Source organism: Aedes aegypti, chromosome 1, assembly GCF_002204515.2.
Source record: "Aedes aegypti strain LVP_AGWG chromosome 1, AaegL5.0 Primary Assembly, whole genome shotgun sequence".
Classification (NCBI taxonomy): domain Eukaryota; kingdom Metazoa; phylum Arthropoda; class Insecta; order Diptera; family Culicidae; genus Aedes; species Aedes aegypti.
Window position 1 is genome coordinate 74,699,870 of NC_035107.1, and position 13,805 is coordinate 74,713,674.

The 13,805-nt window shown below is 36.6% G+C and overlaps 1 protein-coding gene across 1 annotated transcript in view; it reads left to right on the top strand.

The window, feature by feature from the left end:
• The window catches only part of LOC5569918 (pituitary homeobox homolog Ptx1), a 181,910-nt gene that overhangs the window by 29,138 nt on the left and 138,967 nt on the right, over positions 1-13,805 (top strand). The gene's annotated exons all lie outside the window — the stretch shown is intronic.

Below are 13,805 nucleotides of genomic sequence, written 5' to 3' on the forward strand. Positions count from 1 at the left end.
GAGGCCTTTGTGCCTTTGAAGAGGGAGACAGCGATGAGGCCTATCATCAGACCATTAATTCTACCAAAACAAAATGCATGGTTGCAGGTAGAGATAGAGGTTGGCTTAGTGGTGTTGATATATAGGCCCAATCACGGATACTATCATAGTTATACGATAGTTACATATGATACCGGCTCTGTTATGTTCCATGACGCCTGAGCCTACCAAGTAAACAAGATATGTCAAACCAAGCTCTTTGGCCTCAGGTGTGTAAATCTTCATTGGTTTACTGGCAACCCTGCCAGCAGAATATTATCTGCCAGTCCTTCTAACCAGCCTTCTTTTCTATTCGACCAGCCTCAACGTTTTCTTATTGCAAGGAAAAAAGAGCCGACCGTAGATGAACACGAAAAAAGCTTATAAACTTTATTAGATATAGTTTATGGTTATGATCTGTTTTTATTCTCCCCTCGTTTGGGTTTGGCCTGGCCCCTCTGCCAGCAGTGCTGTAACTTCAACAACTGAAAATGCGAGTAAGCATCGAAATATGCGGTCGAGAGTTATGGCTGCCTTGGAGCTTCTTTCTGTCGTTGCCTCCTCCGGAAGATGACACCACTAGGAAAGCATGGCCCGACAGGAGAGACGGTCTCGAAAGTATGTAGTCCGTAAAGTAAGTAAGTGGGTACTTACCTCAAGGTGAGGAATTGAGCACGTGGGTCGTAAAATGGAAGAGATTCGGATCTTCCGTTCTGGGAACCGTATGCAGTTTCCACGTTCGATTTGAAACAATTTTTCCGTCACTCGGCGGAAGTCGCGCTCTGCTACATTCTAATCAATTTTGAGTCATTTTGAGTTTCGACGAGCGGAAGTTTTAAAAACTGACTGCCGCTAATCCCGAACCGACTTTATCCGGTTCGATATCCTTTGACGGTGAAACGTTCAACAGCTATTCCACCGGCTTAGAGGTATTAGCGCTAACGGGTACGTGATTTTTCCGCTTCTTTTCATCCTAATTAAATAACCGTTGTTCGCCGTAATACAAGTTGTTACAAACGACGGGTTTTTGTCGTAGAACGAAAAAGTGGTTTTACGACGGTGACCGCGATTCGAGGGTCATCGAAATAAAAAGAAAGTGACGTCTCCTCGACGTGACGATGCGATGGCAGCACGAACCCGATGTGGGAGGATGGCGAACTTTATAGCTGAATTGATGCACTTTTCGTGGCATTTCTTCACGACAGTGCCCTGCAAGCTTGACGAAAAGTGATGCACTCTGGCGCAAATGAGCCAATAAACAAGCCAAGTGAGGTCAGCCAAACGATTGTTGTTGCGAGTTGACACGAACGTTTGGAATGTTTGTTGAGTTTTGGCTTTGTTAATTACTTTAAGACACTAAAAGCGATCTCTAAGAAATTCGACATTAAAATATTCTATATTCATGATTATTTTGTGCAAAACTGTTTAGATTCATTTGACTTTTCTCGATGCACCTTTAGCTGTCGCCTCAATTTCAACCATTCACTATATCCTACGACCTTAAAATTTCTGCAAGCTTATTGCATTCAATCGAATATCGCATTCCGGACGGCAAACCATAAGTACACATCGGAAAACTTGTCACAGCGTAGCAATTCGAAGGAAAAGATAAACTTTTCTTGCTTATCCGGCACCCCCGCGCCAAAGAAATTCATTGAAATTCCATTCCCCCACCTCCATCCTCATCGCCATTACGAATCCCAATGTCGTCTTTGTCCAACAGTGCGCAATCACATACACGCTCACACAGATACAAAAGACACCGACACACACAACAGAAAGAAGACATATCTACACGTCCCCATTCGGGGGCTTTTGGGAAAATCATTGCAAACAGATGAACTGGTTGGAAAAGCAGTCGTCCCATAAGTATCGTCGTCGCCTGCCCTGCCACCAGTCAGCGTGTGTAGTTTTCCACAGAAAATGAAAATGGATTTTCGACGAACGAACAAAATGTGCGCGTGTGGCAATTCACCCCCTCGCTCTACCACTTTTGCAAGCTGTCAAGGAGAATAATCGATTTCCTTGCGGCGGCGGCGGTAAAAAGGCGGAGACCGTTTTTGTTTTTGTTTGGGGTTTAAATGGAATGGAATGGATATTTTCCTTTGGTTGGGGTTGAAATGATTCAGTGGATGTTTCTTCAAGGCAAAAGATAACATTTTTCGCCATTTATGTCGATTGATTGAATAAATGTGAGTTGAGTTGATGAAAATGCTTGTATCCATAAAGTTTGTAAATTTGGCATTATTATTATGCATCCGGTAGAAATCAAAACCAACACTTTTTTTTAAATTTATTTTTTTTCGTGCCCCGAGTGTCGCGACTTATATGTGAACAGTGCGCTGTGTTCATAAACATCGTTTGAATGCAGCGCCACACTTAAAAATTGATTCCAAAAAGCGGCGAGTTGGTACGCGTCGTGAGTCTCACTGGCGCGATCCGGTTTGGTGGCGGTGCGACAATATATTTACGATTGTGTTTCATCCGGGAAGAGTTAACAGATTTGGATCTTGACCAAACGCTATCATGTGACTCATCGAAGCTTCATAATCAAATTTATAGTGGTACAATACATATAACAGTTAATACTGAAATTTATTTTAAACCTGAATCCAAGCTCAAAAGAGATCCAAACTTTTGTTTGTGTCATGTTTATCCTAATGATCGACTCGATGGGACATGTAAGGGAGTTGCAATCATCATTCATAGACCTATAAAACATCAAGTTTTTCGTCATTTGAAACTAAAGTTTTTGAAACTTTAGGTGTTTCTGTTGAAACACGGTTTGGTAAATATACTTTTATAGTCACCTGTTTGCCTTTTTAATGTTCTGGGCAGCAAGTTAATTTGATCCAAACTGACTTGCGAAAAGTGACTCGCAATAAGTTAAACAAGTTGGTCATTGCCTACTTTGATGTCAAACATCGCTCATGGAATAATTCGCAAAGTAATTTCAACCTCAAAATTCTATTTAATGAGTGCTCCTCGGGATATTTCTCAATTCAATACCCTGATAGCCCTATATGTTTTCTTCTTTTAGAAACTCTTCTGCGATTGATTTGGTCTTAACCGACTCTAGCCACCTTTGTAGCCAACTGGTTACTCATGCTGATTTTGATTCTGATCATGCCCCTGTTACAAACATCCCATGAAGCCATTCTCAATCCTATCAGCTCCACTCTCAATTATTTTCGAGCCGACTGGAATATGAATCAAACATATATCGATAGTAATCGTGATGTTAACATTTCTTTACAAACAAAATATGATATTGGCTGTGCTCTTGAAACATTAACAAATTCTATTGTTGAAGCAAGAGGCATTGCAATATCAAAATGTGAAGTAAAATTCGAATCCGTGATTATAGACGATTATCCTAAACTATTGATCTGCTTTAAAAACGTGAGGAGAAGGCAATTTCAACGCACTTGCGATACTGCTATGAAAATGATTTGGCAGAATCTGCGGGAAGAAATCAAAAAACGATTTTCTCAATTAAGAAACAAAAATTTTTAAAAATTTCTCAATTGGAGCCTAGCTCTAAGCCCTTATATGTATTATCTAAATTTTTGAAAATAAATTTCTTAGTAGAGGGAAGACTGATTTGGAAGAAGTGAGAACTATTATTAAAACAAAAAATATTAAAGCCCCTGGTGATGACGCAATTTTTTTACATTCTCATCAAGAAACTTCCAGAAAGTAGCTTATTATTCTTAGTTGATATATTTAACAAATGTGCAAATATTTTTTTTCCTGCTAAATGAAAAAACGCCTAGGTTGTACCAACTTTTAAACCAGACAAACATCCTGTAGAAGTTTCAAGCTATCGTCCAATCAGTTTGCTTTCATTCATCAGTAAACTTTTTGAAAAGGTCATTTTGAGAAGGATGATGGTCCACATCAATGAAAATTCAAATTTTGCCAATGAATAGTTCGGATTCCTATATGGCCACTCACCAATCATCAAATTATACGTGTAACAAATTTGATTCGTTCCAACAAATCTGAAGGCTATTCTACTGGTCTTGCTCTTCTAGACATAGAAAAAGCATTCGAAAGTGTTTGGCATTGAGGCTTGATGGTAAAATTTACAAACTTTAATTTTCCAACATACATTGTTAGAATAATACAAGATTACATGTCAAATCGTACAATTCAGGGTAATTAACAGAACTGTAAGAGCCAGTGTTCCACAAGACTGCATTTCGGGACCAATATTATACAATATTTTTACATCTGACTTACCTGAGTTACCTCAGGGAAGTCACAAATCCTTGTTTGCGGATGACACAGGCCTCTCCGCCAAAGGACGAAGCCTATGTTTCATCTGTAATAGATTGCAAAAAAATTGGATATTTTTTCATAATACTTGTAAAAATGGAAGATTTCTCCTAATGGTTCCAAAAATCAAATAGAAATATTCCCACATTAACCAAAAGCTCTTTCTTTGAAACCTTTAACTAGACAAGTTGTCACGATGTGCGGTTCCAATAATTCCTAAAAGCCTAAATTCCTAAAGGCCTGTCCCAATTTTAATGTCAAACGCTTAAGTTTAGGTCAAAAACTCATGTCTACTAAATTTTTTAATGTTTTTGTTTTGTTGAAAACCAAAAAACATTTTTTAAGATTTTGTCACACTCCTTGGCTTGAACTCAAATTTTGGGTGTATTTAGCTTTCCGTGTCCCTTCCAAAATGTCAGATAGGAACAACCCCAGTGTTAAAGCTGGAAGCCCTGTGGTGTTTTTGTCGATTAAGCGAACGTCAAACATGGTCAAAAGTGTCAAGGTTCATTTATAGACCTAATTTTTAAATTGAAGTTTAAATATGGTGTAGCCGTTATTTGAGCGGGAAAAATTGCTTTAATAGTTGCAGTGACATGCTCTTTCGTGTCATTAAATAAAAACAAGATTTCATTAAACACTTTAGGACCCAATTGATCAGATGAATTTAAGTATCTAGATCAATTCTGAGTATCCTCCCAAAATTTGAGCTCATTTCGATGAAATCTGGGACTGCACAAGCCTTTTAAAGTTTGTGTGGGAATTACTATGGGTGTTCGGATCGAGTTGGCAGCACAAACGATTTTTTGTTAATCGGCCTTTTTAGTTGGCAGATCAAACTGTAATTTCAAATAAATTTTCAGTTAAGTATTTACACTGATTAAGGATGTAACATTTGTGATAATTTAGCCCACTTTCAATTTTAGTTTGCCTTCACAAATAGACTTCTTTTCTCCCTTTCCGAACAATGCTGCGTCCTTCGCACAAATTCCTATCAAATTATAATTATGCATATAATATTTTTGTTCCACCCTAATCATTAACAACTTACAGTTTCCGGTGCTACTATTCGCGATAACCAGCTGTTCAACGTCGTGCATCCTTTGTCTGTTATTGCGGCGCTTATATTAAATCCACATCCAGCGGCGGCGGTAACGCGCAGAAGATATGCGCGCAATTCAAACGCAACGTCAAAATTCAAGTAGGCTTGGATTTTTTCGTCCTTCAAGGACACAACTGTTTCAAATTTGCCCAATCTGAAACATTTGGTAATTTTCATTATCACTGCGACGGTATTTCGACATTTTCAGATAATCGCATAACGTGGATTTATCTTGCAGAGCACAATATAAAATTAGCATTCTAGTTTGTCTTTACCTGTCCGTCTTGTGGTCCCTTGAGTCGTTTACCGCCTAAATGATAATTTATCCGTATCGTCTAGGGTCCGTATCCGTATGGTGGATGCAAAAGTGGTGATGTACAAATTTTGTTTTGCTCGTTCTTTTTCTAATAAATTAAAAAAAAAACTTACTGTCTTCAGCGACTCCACGGTTATGACCGAATCGTTAAACTTCCCTTAGCTATTTCCTCTTAAAACGACTTTCGATAATCCTACCAATTTTCACTTTCCCGCTCAACTATGTTTTCAAACCTTTTTTCAACTTATAACTCTTACTTGTTTTTATTTTTATTTACATTCACACCTGATGAATGCTCCATCGCATCTGTGAACAGGCCTATTCAAATGGCGTCTCAAATCAGCTGATCGGGAAGCATTTTGACATTTCTTCTATGAAAATGACAGGCCCGTGTTAGCACCGGTTCTCCACCGATGTAAACAAATGCATAGACGGATCTGTCACATGAAAAGGCCTACTCTCCTTCTCTTCCTTTCTCACCTTTCGCTGTCAACGGGCGCTCACTTCTCATGCCTCATCGACGCGACAGTGCTGCCAGAACAATGGGAAAAGTGAGCAATTAATTGAATCGGTTATATTGTCGCACCGCCACCAAACCGGATCATGTCTCAGCGCCTCAACTCGCCGCATTTTGTATTCAGTTTTTTAGTGTGGCGCTGCATTCTTACGATTTTTATGAACACAGCGCACTATTCACATATTAGCTGCGAAGCACGGGGCCCGAGAAAACAATAATCTATATAAATAAAAATGGAATAGTGTTTGTATGTCACGAAATGGGTAGAAGACGGTTCAACGGATATTCACAATTCTTTCACTGTTGCATTCGTCCAGGGTTATAGTTGTAAAAACGGGAAAAAAACTAATATGTCATTTTGCACGGGAGATTGCATGCCATTTTTCAACAGCCTACTTGATGGCAAGACGAAGTTTGCCGGGGCCACTAGTTATAAATATATGTTAGTCTTGATTTCTACCGGATACATAATATTGTTTGCCCACGTGCTCTTGAGGGTTGAAGGTGAAGATGTACCGAAGCCAAACTTCAAATTTTCAAGAGCACAAATCTGGAGAACCAATCATCCGTTTAAGCTGAAAACTTAATCGATTGGTCGCTAGCTGGCGGTGACCAATCGATTAAGTTTTTAGTTTAAACGGGTGGTCGGTTCTCCAGACTAGTGCTCTTGAAAATTTGAAGTTTGGCTTCGATTCATCTTCACCTTAAAGTAACACTAGTACTGTTAGATACATTCGTCAGCTACAACTTTGCCGAAGACCATATTTAAATCGGACGGCTGTAATATTAGACAAAAATCGTTGCAATCTTTTATTGCCACGATAAATGCGTTAAAGATCTAGGATAAGTTAGGTTAAGCTAATTGAAAGCATTCGAAAGTATAATGATACCACAATTAATTTCATGAAATGTGCGAATCATTGAGAACTTAAAGCATATCCCTTGAAACTTTTATAAACTCTATGGAAACTTCCTTGGAATCTCTCCAGAGTTTTGTAGCATGAAATCCCTTTATAATCTCTTCTGGGTCTCTATACAGAAGAAATTCAGAGGATCCTAGCAGGATTCTTTTCAGGCAGTCCCTATATCAGGAAATATTCCAAGAATTGTTCTAATAAATTCTTTACCAGTTACAGAAGTGATTCCTTTGAAGATTCTACAATTTTTTTTTCGAAATTCTAGGTATTTTGTATTTTTTTTCTCTTTGAAATTATCCAAGCTGTTAAGAAGATTTCTCAGAATCGGGATAGGCTTTTCTTTCAAAACTTTGTAGAAGATTCCACTTCACACCATGACCCTCATGAACTTATACCTTCGAGCAGTAATTCTTTTAAGAATACCTCCAAAAGTTAAACCAGAGCTTTCTCCAAGGATTAATTGAGGGATTCCTTCAAAAATTACGAAAGGGATTTCAGTGAAATTTTAAGAAATTACTAAGAAAATTATTGAATATAATTTTGTAGAACTCTTTTGATAAAAATTGTAATGTTTTTTTTTTCAAAATGATCCTTTGATTCTTTCTAAAATCATGGCCAGAATCCTTTCCACAAATCTGTCCTTGCAAGATTTTCCCAGGGAGTGTCACTATCATTTGTTTTCAATAGCTATTCGAAAGTTTTTTTTCAAATAATTTCGTCTGGATATCTAGAAATTTTGTAAAAAATTCTCTAATTTACTTAAGTTTTTCTCCAGGGTTTGTTTTTCAAGAGGTATTCCATGGTTACTTTCAAAATATTGTCAAGATTTCTTAAACATCCAGTCAAGCAAGAAAAATTTGTATGGGCACCTCCAAATATCTTTTGGGGGAACCGTCACAACGTTTTTGGAAATTTTCTCCTACGTATGAAAAAAAACCTATTAATCTAAGGATATTCGCTGTAATTCGTTAAGCGATTTTGCGACGGACTTCGCTTGACTCACCAAAAAAATTACTGCGAGGATATCCAAAAAAATACATTCCTTTTATCGGGTATTTGTATGCTCTTATCCTAAAAAATACAGGCATTTATCAATTATTTAGAAGGTATTCTGAATACCTGATAAATTTAGCTCGACAAGTACTGCAAATTCCAATACTCAATCTGTTGGATCATACTGTTGGAAGGAGATTCTCTACTTCCCGCGGGTTTCGCGTAAGTGTCTCTGCTTACGGGTCCGCCACCCCCCTTTTGGCCCTTCATACAGCAGTATGTTGAAATCAGGTTGGTAATGAAATTTGACCTCACTGTTGAGTGGAACCGCAAGCAGAGCAAGACTCAAGCAAGGATGGTGGCTACCTACATACATACATACATACATATTCTGAATACCTGATAAATGCCTGTTTTTTTTTGGATAAAAGGATTAAAACACTTGATAAAAGGAATGTATTTTTTTATATGCTCGCAGCAATTTTTTCGGTGAGTTAAGATATTCCTTTAGGAATTTTGAAAGCAATTTCATCACAAAGTCTACAGACAATTTTTTTCGAAGTTTCTTCTGATACTCCTGAATGCAATACTTCAGAAATTACTGAAGTTTTTCAGAGAGGGAATATTGTAAGATTTTTTTACTATTGAACTATTTTCTGAAAGATTTCCTGGAAAAAAATTCCTTAAGAACTCGTGCATGATCCCTAGAACAGCCTTGGAGAAAACATAAAAAGAATCGTAGAAAAAAAAAATACTATACGGAATCACTGTATATTATCATTTTAAATTAACCGGGAATATTCTAAGGGAAGTCCCTTAAAAACGGCAGGGATAAGGACGGATGCATCATGATGACTGAATATGAGGTGAGCAAAAGGTAAAAGCAGCACTTCGATGAACACCTGAATGGTGCTGAAACCTTCTTAACGTGTTAAAACTAATGATTTCCGATGTATTTTATTCAGAAATTCTGCAACGGGCTTCACTTAACTTACTGCAAAAATTTCGGAAAGGATACTTCAAAAAATATTCCAGGGCATTTATCAGGTATTGTATCAGAAATTTCTCGAGATATTCATTCAAAAATTTTGTAAAGAGTTTCTGTAGACAATTTCTTTTGTAGTTTCTAACGATGTTCTTGAATATAATACTTCTGAAACTATTGAAGTCTTTTAGAGAGGGACTGCAAGAATTTATGTTGATTCTCATGAACTATTCTTTGAAGAATCTCCTGCAAAAGGCTTGGAGGATTCCCTGGAAAAATCACTAGAAGAATTATATGTAAAAAAACGAAAAATAATCACTATATATTATCATACCAAATTAACTGGGCATATTCCTGTAAAAGTCCCTCAAAAACTGGAAACTGGAGAAATTACTCTGAAAATTTTATGATAATTCATTGTAAAATCTTGAAGCAACCCATATATTATTACTGCAGGATTAGACCAAAGAATTTCTGCTAAAGATTCGGAAAAACCACTTTAAAATATCCCAGAAGCATCCTAGAGAATAATTCTGATGGATTCCCTGAAACGATCTTGGGAGATTAAGTGAATATTTTTGAAGTATTTGCTTCGAAAAATCTGGTGTTATTCTTGTAATTTTTATAAAACAACGTTTGAAGCATGGAAGTATCCATGGTGGAATTTCTTAGAAGAAACCCGACAGAAGAGCTTTGAAGAATCCCTAGAAGCATTGTTGGATGACATCAGACTTAATTTTTGGACAAATACTTGAAAGAACTTCTTCGTTTATCCCTTTGGCAACTCACTAATGTTTTTCATTAAAAATTCTTAGGGGAAGTCTTGTAGCAAATGATGTTTATTTTTTGAAAATATAACTATTGTAGGTTTAAGATAGTGGTTCCCAACCTTGTTTTAGCTAGGGCCCCCTTCAACGTGCTTAAAACATCCTGCTAACCTTTTAAACCGGATGCACTGTGTTTTATTTTCTCGTTTTCATGCGCTTTTTGAATAGCGTCCAAACCATTGATTTTAGCGATATAGTTTGTTCGGAGAAGTTTTTTGGTATATTAAAGCGCAACTTTTGACGAAAAAAGTTTTGTGATCAATCCACCTAGCAGTGAGATGAATTTGAAACAACTTTGTCGAAGAACAATTTTTCTATCTCTTATACTTTTTGAGATATATGCCGTTGTATGTGAATGACCCCTAAAAATCATATATTTTATCATAACTTTTTTCCAAGATTTTTAACATTTTTTGTGTTTTCTACAAAGTTGTTTTTCATAGAAAAACCCGTGTTTTTGCTGAACATATCATCACCCTATCTTTTGAAGTAACAAAGTTATTCATGAATTACTCTTTTTTCAAGGGGTAGTTTAGGCCTCTATAACTGGCTTCGGCGCAAAATGGCGCAGACAACTCTTACAAATCATGAAATTACCATATCAACCCTTTCGGCAGTTGATAAAAACTTTTGTCTATAAGCGTCTTTGCATGGGTTTTTACTATCAAACAAATAAGCCTTATTAAAACGAATTCGACTGATAATTATTTTACTTTAAAAGATAGAGAGGAACAATGTTCAGCAAAAACACGCGTTTTAAGATGTTCAACAACTTTGTAGAAGACATGAAAAATGTTAAAAATTGAAGTAAAAAGTTATAAACGCAAATGATTTTAAACGAGTTTTTTCATACAAATTTGTGTACTTTAAGTTAAAACATTCCTAACTCTTTTACATGATATTTTTATCACAAAAACTTTAATAACTTTTGAACTAAAAAAGATATCAACAATCTTTTTGTATGAAAATTTGCGTTTTGTTAAGTTCTAAAAGTCGTTTATAGATGACTTTGACGAGAAACTAGTATTAAAAAAACTGGAGTTAAAAAACTTATTTTTGTTGGACTACCCTGCGATGATTAGGAAAAAATGCTCTAGATTGGTCAAATTTTGAGCTACAGAAAAACTTTTTTTGGCAAAGTTGATCAAAATTTCATGTTCTACCGCTCTGCCTAAGAGTATATACCAGTATTTTTACAAATAAAAAAGTTGATTGTATGATTTGTGTGATATTGTGGACCACCCTAATTTGGAAGCTTACATTTTTAGAAACAATTTTGTAGAAGATCATTTTTGCCTAAAATTTTATTTTCATGCTCAAAATGCAAAATAATAAAAAAATACATATTATGAAAATCTTCAAAATAGTTTTAAAGCCCTATCTTTCTTATTTCAGATTTCTCGTCACAGCGGTCTATGAACGACTTTAAGAACTTAACAAAACGCAAATTTTTATGCAAAAATATTGATGATATCTATTTTAGTTCAAAAGTTATTAAAGTTTTTCTGCTTAAAATCCTTTGTTTTTCAGGGCATTTTATTAGAGTTACAAAAATAACACATCTCTTATTTTTTGATATAATATACAGTTTTATTTTGTCTTTCGAATGCCGTCAAAATATATTTTTTATGTTTGCCCCAATCAGAGATATTCTCAATCAAAATAGGCATGATTTTGAGAGTAAAACATAAATAACTCCCAAACGGAAGGAGATAGAGTGTTTCTTCACTCACCAAATTATGTATTTTTTAAAGCTCTAAAAGTGTTTCATAGACTACTTTGATGAGAAATTTGAATTGAAAACTCTAGAGCCAGAAAACCAGTTTTGTTCGGACCACCCTGTGTCGCTGTAGGAAAAAAGCTCTAAATCGGTCAATTTAAGAGATGTTTTTTTGTATCTCTGTTTGAAAAAGATGCTTGAAACTGAATGGTCTACAACTTTGCTGAAGCATGTATAATATAATTTCTACAAATAAGAAAGTTAGTTACACAATTTCTATGAAAATGTGGTCCACCCTAATTTTCAGTAACACCAATCAAAGGGCCTTACTAATACAAACAACTTTTTAGAAGACCGTTTTTGTCTAATGTTTCATTCTAATGCTCAAAATGCATCTTTCCGCGTAAAACTGATTCCTGGACCACTGTGCACTGTCACGTAAAAACACGGCACCGCTCAAACGTCAGATAGTGAACTCGTGTATAGGTCCATAGCGCAATAATGAGGCTTATAACTACGCCTGTTCAGTGAACGATTCAATCCAATGAACCCACAGCTTGATGTAAATCGAGAGAGAACAAAACATATTGAGTACTTAGGATAGAAATACATCGGAGTTCGTCAAGAGGAACCCAGAAAAACTGGCCAGCTGCCGGATTAGTGGAAGAAAGACGTAATATGTCTCAACTACACATAAGGTGACAAGTTGAAGTGTGAGAACTTTTTTTCAATCCGTTTTCGTTGACGACTGATTAGATCTTTGGCGTGAATATCAGATCGTAACGCAAAATCTTATCATGGATTTTAAAGTGGCGTACGATGATATCGTCGACCGCAAAGAGCTATGAAGGTTTACGGATGAGTACAGTTTTTCCGGACAGCTCTCGCGACTCATACGAGCAGCGATGGATGATGGATAGAACTAAGTTAAGATTGCAGACGAACATTGCATTTCATACAAAGTGTATTTAGTTCAATGTTGCGCTTGAACACGTTATGCGGAGAGCCCGATGTACCAGCCTTAAAACGGTATTCAACAGATCCAGTCAATTTGATTGCTTCGCGGATGGTATGGACATTGTCGAAGGTGTAAAGTGAAGACAGCAAAAATCAGACAGGGTTCGCCTAATGGCTGACAATAATGTTAGTCGTGAAATACGGTGGCACGTCATTTGTGGAAATTGTGGCTTTTATTAACTCCAGTAGAACTTATAAGATTAGTAGTCCTCTACGGTCATGGATCTGTAAGAATTTAGAACGATCATCGAGCTCGCGCATCACAGACACAGTAAAACAGATATCATACAGATCCATTGACGAATCTTACAATAATTTTGCCTATGATCTCGGCTGATGTTCCCCAAATGATTGCACAAGGAATCTGTCAAGAGTTTGTATCAGCATATGTATCTTCACAGGAATCCACATACATATGAGTTCAAAGTTCTCGTTGATCACGCATAGATTTTTCTCTAAAAACACTTTTCATCCTTTCCAAGCTTGCCATCAATATGGGTCATGGGATGTAGATAAAAACTCTTCCTGACCTCGCCCCCTAAACACCGCACCGTCCCTCCCAAAAACTGGCGTCGGGTAATTATTCACTGCCACACGTTCTGACGGCGGTCGGGCACCGTTGGATGTCCATAATTCACCCTATTTGGGATGGGCGTTCTTGCCCCGAATTCGTCTATCCGTCCGTCCGTCCGTCTAACCGCAATAATTTTCCGAAGGAACGCGCATCAGGGATTAACATTTTCCCGGTCTCGGTCTCCGGCCACACTTTTCCACAACTATATTGTGCGCTATTTCCATTTGGCCGTGTTTTCTTTGACTGCACAATGGGAGGGTAAAACAATTAATTTTGGCCAAAACTATTCTCTTCGTGATGAAGAACAGATAAATACTCCCGAATAGTATTTATATCGAAAAATTCGTCAAAATTTATGTTGAAAACTGAGTTTTGAAAAAAAACCTTAATAATAAAACCTGCGAATTTCTGTAACAAATTCGAACGTTCAAGGCAATTTGATTATATAGTAATCAAAGAAATTTTTATTTAAGTACAATTTGAATCAAGAAATTTTACAAATAAGATATTTTTTTTAAATTTGAAATTATTTTTGATC